Source organism: Ptychodera flava, unplaced genomic scaffold, assembly GCF_041260155.1.
Source record: "Ptychodera flava strain L36383 unplaced genomic scaffold, AS_Pfla_20210202 Scaffold_31__1_contigs__length_3010019_pilon, whole genome shotgun sequence".
Taxonomy (NCBI): Eukaryota; Metazoa; Hemichordata; class Enteropneusta; family Ptychoderidae; genus Ptychodera; species Ptychodera flava.
Window position 1 is genome coordinate 904,115 of NW_027248353.1, and position 10,332 is coordinate 914,446.

At 36.9% G+C, this 10,332-nt stretch overlaps 1 long non-coding RNA gene across 2 annotated transcripts; it reads left to right on the forward strand.

The window, feature by feature from the left end:
- The first annotated feature begins 269 nt into the window (after positions 1-269).
- On the forward strand, positions 270-6,504 carry LOC139127428 (uncharacterized). 2 transcript variants are annotated; one of them, XR_011551000.1, is made up of 3 exons: positions 270-614; positions 2,884-3,003; positions 6,298-6,504. It is a non-coding gene; the product is annotated as an uncharacterized lncRNA (long non-coding RNA). The 2 variants fall into 2 exon arrangements; XR_011551001.1 differs by having other exon boundaries at positions 271-614; positions 2,890-3,003.
- The last annotated feature ends 3,828 nt before the right edge of the window (positions 6,505-10,332 follow it).

Here is a 10,332-nt window from a genome sequence, read left to right on the forward strand (position 1 = left end):
TAAGCTGCTTTGTACATGCAGAGAGGCTGGACTGAAGCATGATGCTAGGGGGTCAATGTGTACAATGATGTATCTTTATCTGGCGAAACACGAAAATATGGTTCTGTTAGCAATATTTTTGTCTAACGAGAGCAAAAAAATAACATTTTCTTCAAGATTGAGTAAAAAATGATAGTTATAATCAAATTCTTTGCAAAGTTCATTTCGTGAATATTTGAGCACTTAAGGAGTCATACTCAGAAGACGCCATGCATGTTACGATAATGGCGTGGCGTGGCGTGGCTTACATCTGTACATCGTACCATGTAGTCTCTACTACCTCCATGATCGTACCATTCCTACCCCGTGATCGTGGCGTCAAGAATCTTCAGTTGTCGATATTTTAGCTTCTACTGACATGTCCCGTCGGTGTTCAGGAATGTCTGCTAAAGAGTCTACCCTTGAATTCCTGGACCATCTCGACGACTATGCGGTACGTTTGAATCTAGTGCCAGTGTCCGACAAGCGGCTAGACGAAACTCGCCAAAACGGAAGAGAGTACCTCTTTTCCGCACCAGCGACAGGTCGACACACACTTCAAGCCCTCGATCGTCGCTGAGTCGGCTCTATACCAGGTAAGCTTATGTATAGCTGCTGTCTTATTTTTAACCAGCCCAATTGTGTCTAACTTCAACTCTAAGATACGTCTACTCCTTCTTTTATAAACGTGTTCAGCAATGTCTGTATCCGGCAAAGTATTTAACGTTTGTTTGTTTTAAATCATCGATATTCCTGATAATTTCAATGAACATCGAATTTCAAGGTCACTTTATGCTAAATGTGACTTTTAGTGGTACATGTATGCACCCCGGGATGACTGTTAATTCATGTCAGGGACCGGACAAAAATTAAGGGTGGGGGGGGGGTTGGTTGGTGTTTTTAAAGGCCTGTGTTGGCACCAGATTGTCTCCTCGGAAAATTTACACACAGATTACAATTTCAATGGAAAACAATAAGCTATCACCCCTCCATAGTCCTCTTACATACTAGAACAAAGGTAATTCCAGGGATCAGCAAAAGTGCCATTTTAAATCCATGGAAAATAATGACCCTTCAAAAAGTGTTAGCAAGAAAAAGATTATCCCTACCAAATTTTGTATGACCAGTGAGTCACAGTATGTATTAATGATCAGGGCTTGATAATTCCTATCGCCTGATGCCCGGGACAAGTGAAATTTCCATTCGGGCAAGTCAAAAATAAATTCTGGTTGCCCGCCGGACAAGTTGTTTAAACAACTTCTGCCGCAATCAACGCGAACCTAAGTTGCGGTTTGTGTACGTGTCGCCCAATTTGTGTTGTCGTTCACACAAAATAAATGTCAATCACTGACTTATTTTAGATACAATTGTGACGTTCTTCTGGGATTCACTTGCCGACTCACACAATGTTGCAATTTTTTGATGATCAACTTGAAATTGTTTTATCGTCCAATTAAAAAAGTCGCTTAAAATTTGACGTAAACAGTATTTCTTTGTTGAATGCTGACTGCTCCGCCCCAACAAATTAAGTAAAAGATTGCAAAACCTGATCACATTGCTTATCGGCGATCGACCCTGCAGTACTTCAAAATCATTTATGCGGCCTCACGAGGTAGATGAACATTGTAGGCAGATAGTTTGTGGAGTGATCGCTGTAAATATGAGTATTTTACGGTAATATTTCCACTAACGCAAACAAGGCATTGTGCATTTTCACGAGCCAGAGCGTAATTTCCGCTCCGCAGACCTACGCAAAAATCAAGCAAGGCTTTTGCCGTAAAGAGGTACGTAGTTTACGACGATGGGCATTGTGTAACTCTGAGAAACGACGTTGTGATGATTTACGATGGTGCCACGAGGGCCAGCGTGAGTGGGATCGTCTGAGAATTGACGACTCGATGTGATGAATGGAACGAGTTTCTGACAAAAGATCTAAACATAAGCGTTATGATGAGGAAAAACGCCGTAGATGTTATCTCCCGAAATGAGGTTATGACCTTTGGGGAGCCCAACTTCACTGCGCGAATGAATGAACTACATGCATTTGCGTGAACTCTGTGTGACCAAACCATTCAGAGAATGTTGCGTCCTGAGTGGTGCATCAAACAGTGAAGTAAGGCCATTCAATATCTTATAGCACGAATTGCACAATGCTCTGTGCAGTTTATGTGAAGATTTCAGTGCAGATATGCACATTATCCAGGGTTTTTGCTCGTATGCACGGTGGGATTTAATGTTTTGGCAAATATTTAATCACATTGCAATCTTTATCTTGGCCAAAGTTGCATGTACAGTCCCAGTGGGTAGTTAATAATAAGTGTATACATCACCAAAATCAGTGCATTCTCACAAACTTATTTCGGCTTGAATATAAAAATAAAAAATGCTAGAAGATACAGCTAGTCGGGGCTTTAAGTGAACATGAGATTAATTCTAATCTTACCTAAACATGATATGTCATTTTATTTCGCATCATTTCAATTCATTTTTAACTTTCTAAATTATTTCTATTTATGCTGAAATAGAAATTTGGATATATTTCAACATGCTATGATGCACATTTTGGATATTTATATGACCATCGATGTAAAAAAGAGTCAATTTTTCATCAATGGTCTGACAGTCTACAAGCTCTGAGATACTGCAGGAATGCATAGTGCAGTGTGAATCCAATTATATTGAGCCTTTGCAGGCCATGAAAATGCTTGATATATTTCTGATTCGAATATGTGTCGATGGACTGTCAGATTAATATGGTTATTCATCGTCATTATTGTGACTTGAAATGTGATTCATCATCTGTGTTTGAGACAATTTGATTTTTCTCAGTAGGATTTTTAACTCTTTTTTTTATATTTCTGCAAGTTGCAGGTCCCCTGGAGGCACATGTATTTATTAGGCGTTGAACAAATAGGGAAAGTGTAGTGCCCAAATAAATGACAGTCACACAAAAAGGCATGCCAACAACTGGGAACAATATGAGAGGTATGTACTACAAAGTCTGCACTGATAAGTTTTTAGTCTAAAGTAAGAACTTTGAAGGGCAAGTTAACCAAAGCACCAGTGTTGGTGAATTATAGTACATGAACCTGGTTAAGCAGAACCATCATGACACATGTACGACAATTTTACTTAGCTGAACTTTGATGTTTGGTTATATTTGCAGGTCACCTAACAGCCATAAGCGACAAAATCTGCCTTTATAATCTTCTTTTGAAGATACAAATGTAATAGATAGTGATGCAGCTTAGCCCATGTCAAATTTTGAAATCACAATGAAATATGTAAACCCGGAAATTATTATAGAAGAGCATAGTGTTGAAACAACTTCAGGGGCTCTTCCATGAGTTCCAAAACACAAATGTACATGACATACAATAATTGCATAGTCAAACCAAGGAAATGTTCTTTTAACACTGTCTCCCGACACTGGCCAAAATACTTTAATGAATCCATGAAGTGTAATTTATGAACCTTGTCTAGGAAACAAAACTTTGAAACAATATCACAAGAAAAACTGAGGTTGCAGAGTCTGTTGCAAATTGTGTAATGAAAGATGAAACAAGCTTCTGTTCTGATAACATGTTCCAGATTACATGACATGCTCAAAAACCATATTTTATCTTTTACTAAAATTGAATGAAACTATTTTCTGAACAACATACAGTGTGCAAGAAAACCATTGCTTTTTTTCAAAAATTGTAGCATAATGTATATTTTTGCGTAATTGTACTGTCCCAAATACACAAACATGACCCCCAACAGATCACTAGCATGTGATTTCCAAACATTTAACAAATTCACCGCTCTCCCCTGTAATGAATCTAGCAAGTATGTTATTGTTATTCAATCACCGTAATTCAAATGACATAATCCAGCGGGGACTCCATGTATGTCATCAGTGATGACTTCTAGATCAAGTACCGAAAGATTAACTTTTAATCCGTACTATTACTGACACACATACACAGTCACTTCAATCTTTGATGTGGGTGATTCCCAGCATAACATGCCCTCTTTTTAGTTCAATATATGTATATGTTACAAGGCTCTGTAGGTCAAGGCTGCATGATACAAAAATATTTCTATCTTCAATATTCCATCCTAATTTGACAGATGTAATATCTAACACCTATAGATCCTACTGTATTAGTTTCTCGGCCAACGTACAAAGACTTGGTCCATTTGCTAAAGCGCATAATTGACCATTCGCTAAAGCGCATAATTGATGACATGTTTTGCAAAATTATTATTGGAAGCACGACCATACTCCATGTGTCTGGGAGGTACAATGATTTTACAGTCTCTCTTAACAAAAACAGGAATATTTAGTCAATAACATAGGCAATGAATCAGTGAAAAACATTTTGGTCTTCATATTTGTATATTTAGGCATAAACATGTCAGTTTGATGTACAACAGTACATAGATGACCAGTTTAGTCAATAAGGGAGCATTCAGTTATTACAGCCGGGGGTAAGCCAGCACAATTTGAAGGGGGATGCGGTTCACCTTAAATTTGAAAATTGCAAAGGGAGGTCGTGTATTTTTCAAACAGCATTTGGGTCAGTCAATTTTCTTATTATAAGTAGTTGTCCTGTTAAAAAGAAGTTTTAGTGTTCAAAAATATTCTGGGAGATAAAATGATTCGCATGATTTCACTCTTGGTAGTCATTTAACTGTAAATCTAAACAAAAGTATAATTATCTGTCACATGAACATCTTGCTGTTGAAACTCTGAGCCTTGTCTTATTGTAAATCGAGCTCATGGAGGGCCATGAACAATTTCTATTACTTACGTATTAGAGATATAGCAACTTTTGTCAGGGAAAATATTTAAGTGACCTGTAGACAACTAGTACCATGAAAAGTGAAATAGGTTTAGTTGAAATTCAAATATCAAAACTGTTGTCCACATCTGAACCTTCAAACACCGTAATTTAATCAAATACATTTGTATCAATTGTCAACAGTTCGTGTACACTCTAAAATAGGAGACGTTCAAAATATATCCCAAAAACGCCCATGTGACTAAAATGAACCAATCACCGTGTCGAAAACGTCATGCGGAACACCGCCGCCAACGTTGAGACGTAGTCTGTGGTCTGACACATGCGCATATCGCGACTGCTCGCTTCCGCCTATCGAGGAAAACAACAGAGTCGCAGCAACAGAATCATGGAACTTAAACATCGTAAAGTTCATGCCATGGACGGAAGACACTTTCATATGGTCTTCTAGACGTTTTTAGCTGAGGACGCACAATTGATGTAACCATCGGATGGCCAGTCATTTCATGTCTTCGTCCACAGTTCGATATAACGCCGGGAAAACAGACCTGTACGCAGGGCTTACGGCTGCATTACTAGTCAGGCGACCTGCGATCAACAATGCTTCCCGTTTTCAAAACCGCGCACCGTTGCGCACCTATCCGTGGGACCCAAGTGTTAGGCATTATTAGAAAGCTGGTTTTCTGCCCCTACGAATGATATAAGAAATAACTAAGTAAGCTAGAACTACGATCGTAAAACGCCCGCAAAAATTAGTCGACTGTCAACGTTAAAATCGCGGGAAAGTGTGATGGCGATTTGCGTATTTCAATGACTAACTTCAAAATGATGTAACGAGAAAAATCTCGCACGTACCACCCTCCAAAGCTGCCATTTTAAAGTGTAGACCATTTTGGAGATATTTTCATTCGAAAGACACCGAATATCTGTCAACTGCGGTTAAAAAACCCGCCGAAAGTTGCCAATGGGTTCGTTCCCGCAAAATCGTACGTTCACTTCCGCTTTTACAAATTTAAATATTCATGAGAAATTCCCTTCTGCCATTGGCCAATACAAAAGGTCATGACTTCAGCAAATGTCTCCTATTTTAGAGTGTACACGAACTGGTCAAACACCTCAGAAAGCACCGATTGTGTTTAAGACTAAAAGATTCGTCGTGTGCGGGCGCTCCGGCGCACTGCGACCTGCGACCCTTTACCAGGTAGGTCGCAATGCACCGGAATGCTCGCATGCAACGGAATCTTTCAGTCTAATTGTGTTTGTGAATTATTCATAGTTTTCTCATAGTCTCCAATGTATAGTGAATCAACATTTCAGTGAAATTCAGAAATCAAATTTCTTGCATACATATCAACTTTTAACCATTCTTGTCTAGTGAAGTACTTTAAAATGAATTATCAAATGTCTATAAATACACGGATTTAAACAAAAACAAACAAAATTGATGATGTACAGTCCTGATGATTTTTCTGTGTATCATTATTTTCAGGAACTGAAATACATACAATCTGGGCTATCCAAGGACTAGCATCAAGCTGAAGACATTTTGATAGTTGTGTGTGTTTCTTCTGAGGATAGCGAACATGACAGAAGTTGCAACGGTGGTGCCTTTATTCGGAGACTCTTGCCATGGGATAGAGAAAGAAGTGAAACTGCATATGGAAAAACACATGCATCAAAGGAAATGCATATTGAGGCTACCTTGCATTTAGGGCCTGGTATCAATCAGATCAGAGCCTGACAGACACATGACAATACCAGCAGCATTGACAACTCAATACAGGACAATGTTTATGTACATGTATAAGCATATTTTATACATTTTCTTGATTCTGCCAAAGGCTTAGGGACTGGTCAGTTTCTTCAGCCTGGGGGGGGGGGGGTGGATTCATGGGGGGGTCACCCTGTTTTTGACTTTGGTGATAGGAGGGGTCACCATGTTTTGAAATGCCCAATAGGGGGGGTCAGTGTGTTTTTGAATTTTGACACAGGCTCATCATTGCCTAAAATGCTAGTGTCAGCCACAAAATTCATCATTCAGTTGTATTTTTCGGCGCGCCCTTCGGGCGCGTAACTTTAATAATCAGTCATATTTTTCAGCACGCCCAACTTTAACATATCAAGCATACATACATCAGAGATATCTGTATGTTCAATATTTTTCAGCGTGCTCTTCAAGCTCATTACTTTAATATATCAGACATCTTTCAGCATGCCCTTCAGGTGCATGACTTTAATATACAAGGCATATATATCAGAGATATCAGGATGTTTCATATTTTTGGCGCGCCCTTCGGGCGCCATACTTTCAGAGATATCTTGATGTTTGCTAAGTGAAAGTGGACCATTATGAAATCTGCATTTCATATGAAAAGGATGACAAATTCCTGATACTTTTCTGTTCTCTCTGTGAGAATTCAGTATGAGAAAGCAACATGCACAAATATTTCACAATATATATTCGATACAGTGACTTATTTTAGAGATAGAAAAATGACAAGATATCTTTCCTTCTCATTGATGCAATTATTTTCCTTTGTTTCATAGGTTTTCTGTAGAAAGATGCTTTTTTATGAACAAAATAACAGTTAAAAAAGGCAGTTTTTTTCATTATTAACTGTGCTTTTATGGTTTCAATGTTACACAAGAAAAGGTCCTCTCAGGCACTGTACACATCAGATTTGGCTAAAAAAGCTCTCTATGGCTCCTCAGTAGATTTAATTGGATGGTTGGCAAGTCTTAACACCCATCAAACTTTTTGATTCACTGCTTTTTCCTCTTTGATATTAATGATTGACATCCATTTCTGTACAACAGTTCAGGACATCTGGTTAAGCAGAGAAAGTGTGAAATACATTCACAGCTCATTCAAAATACAGCTCATTCAAAATGTACTGTATTTAAACTTTAAGATTGACACTTTGAAATTCCTATCTTACAACTGACATGTCAACAATTTCACTAAAACATAGAATGACTATTTAAAATATAAATATATGTAAAATGTAAAATATAATATATATATATATATATATATATATATATATATATATATATATATATATATATATATATATTATATATAATTTATGTCCATCTTTTGTTTTACCTTTGTCGCTTCCGGGGGGGTCACCCTGTTTTAGAAATTTGGAATAGGGGGGGTCAGCCACTTTTTGACGTCGTCAAAAAATAATCCACCGGCCCCCCAGGCCGAAGAAGAAACTGACCAGTCCCTTAGTGATGTATTTTTAGTTTCGAACAAAGACACTCAACTTTTGAATTTTGTTAACCAGACAGAGGCTGTACTCATGAAAGTCCAACTGGGAACACTTTCCATATGTTATTACACCAACTGAGTTATAATCAGTGATTAAGCTGAATACCCAAAGCTGTACATGTGTGAATATGTGGACTGTACTCGACCGATTACTGGCTGAGTTATAGACCAATAATTCTGTCTTAGTCTCTTCAGTGGCCATATTTGATATTTCATGAACAATGTGTTAAAATGAGATGCATCTTTGCAAACAAATTTTACAGATTAAGTACACCAACTTACAACTACAATTATTTTTGGCAACACTGTAGCTTTATGTACATGCAATGTGCTTGAATCTTAGCTCGAGTCTAGGTTGTAATCAAAATATTTGTATGGCAATTTTCAATGATATGGCAGAACTCATCATGTGTGATCTGTAATAGATACTAGCAATGCAACACAAAACATAGCTAAATGTGGAGTCTCTTTTCTACTTAGACATCCAAACACCCGGTACATCCAATTTTATTTTAAATCTTAGAGAACAATATATTTATTATTTATTTGTTATAACTAAAGCCATAATTGCTGTGTAAAGTGAATCAAGTTAAATCAGTTCTCAGATACTTGGTTGACACTTCAATATTGCATCTAAGAAGAAAACAATAAGTGTATTTTTTGTTTTTCACATGAAGTATATTGTATTTTGAGGAAGTTTGAGGAATTTATTCTGTATTTTTTGTCCCATGTGATTTCCTATTTAACTATTTAAATAAACAATTAAAACCGATACCTCTTCTATGATCTTGCTTTGGTAGATATGTGTGTATGTTAGATGGGTTAAATGTGCAAAGTAGTTAATACAACAATGATATTAATGTAGTTAATGCGTGCAGAACTACAGTACAATAGGTGCAAAAACAGAACAATCAGGTTCATATTTGGACCTACAAGATCCAAATACAGAAGATTGAATATGTTTCTTATGTTGTGCATAAAGATGTATAAATACAAATCAGGTTGATGCATAAATGTGAATCTTTATGCATCTGTAATGTCCTGCATAAAGGTGATTAAATTTAGTCAGCCATTAAACCCTTTTATGCACAAGCATAAAGGTGCATAAAGTTCCATCTTTATGCTGCATAAAGATGATTACAGATCATCTTTATGCAACTTTATGTCACCTTTATGCTGCGCATAAATCTAGATTTTCATCTTGTGAAAGCTTAAAGTACAAATGCATACAAAGATTAACTATTTAACATGATCGTATACAAAAAGAAAACTAATAATATTTACGAAAAAGGACTCTTATTTATGCTTGTTCAAACAATTGCAGAAATTCCCATAAATTAATAATTGTTTTTGATCATGAGTTCAAAACATTTCGAGATCTTTCTGGAAATATAGTTGAATTAGTAGTTTGATCAATATCTAGTTTTGACAGATTTTTGTTATGTCATAAGATGATTTACAAAGAATTAAGACACTGATTGGAAAGCGTCATCAGAATATCAATGTCTTATGAATATTATTCTTTCAAAATTTGGAAAAATTCTATCCGAAATAAATGAGTTGTATCCTCTTTTGTAGTTCTTAATTAAATAATTAATTAATTAATCATTTAAAAATTTCGCAACAGAATCAAGAAATTTATTAGGACCATAGACCTTAAAAACGGAAGGACAGGCAACTGCCAGAAAAGACAAAGAAACTTGCGTGTTTACCCGTACGATCTGGGTTATAATCCTCTGCGCAGTTATGTAAACGCAAAACACGTCACGTGATGACACAGTGACGTCTTGGCAGCACTGGAGCTACACAGAAGACGCTATACCTGTGCTGTCGAGTCAAGTCGCGTTCTGTTCCGGGGTCTAGTTCACGTTGTTTTCAAGCATTGTATTACCCATTGATTTTTACAGACAATTTTGCTACCATTTTCGACAGATGAGTCACTATTAGGTATATTTATTGTTGTTGTTTTTTGTAATTCCCGTCAATTCATGATCGAGTCGGCAAAGTAATTTTGCAATCTAATCATTGTACACCCCTGATAACTCTTCCGTTTATTTCTGATTCATGTGTAATGCTGTAAACTTTCTTTTACTTCATTATGTACTTCTTGCACTTCGGCACTGTAGTATTTTTAAAAACTCGTGCGTCTTCAGCCCGATCGGCCATTGTTGTTTACGAAGCGACTTCATGTTTCAACTGAAAATTTCATACCCTGTCATATTTCTCTGCTGTAATGATAATGCATGT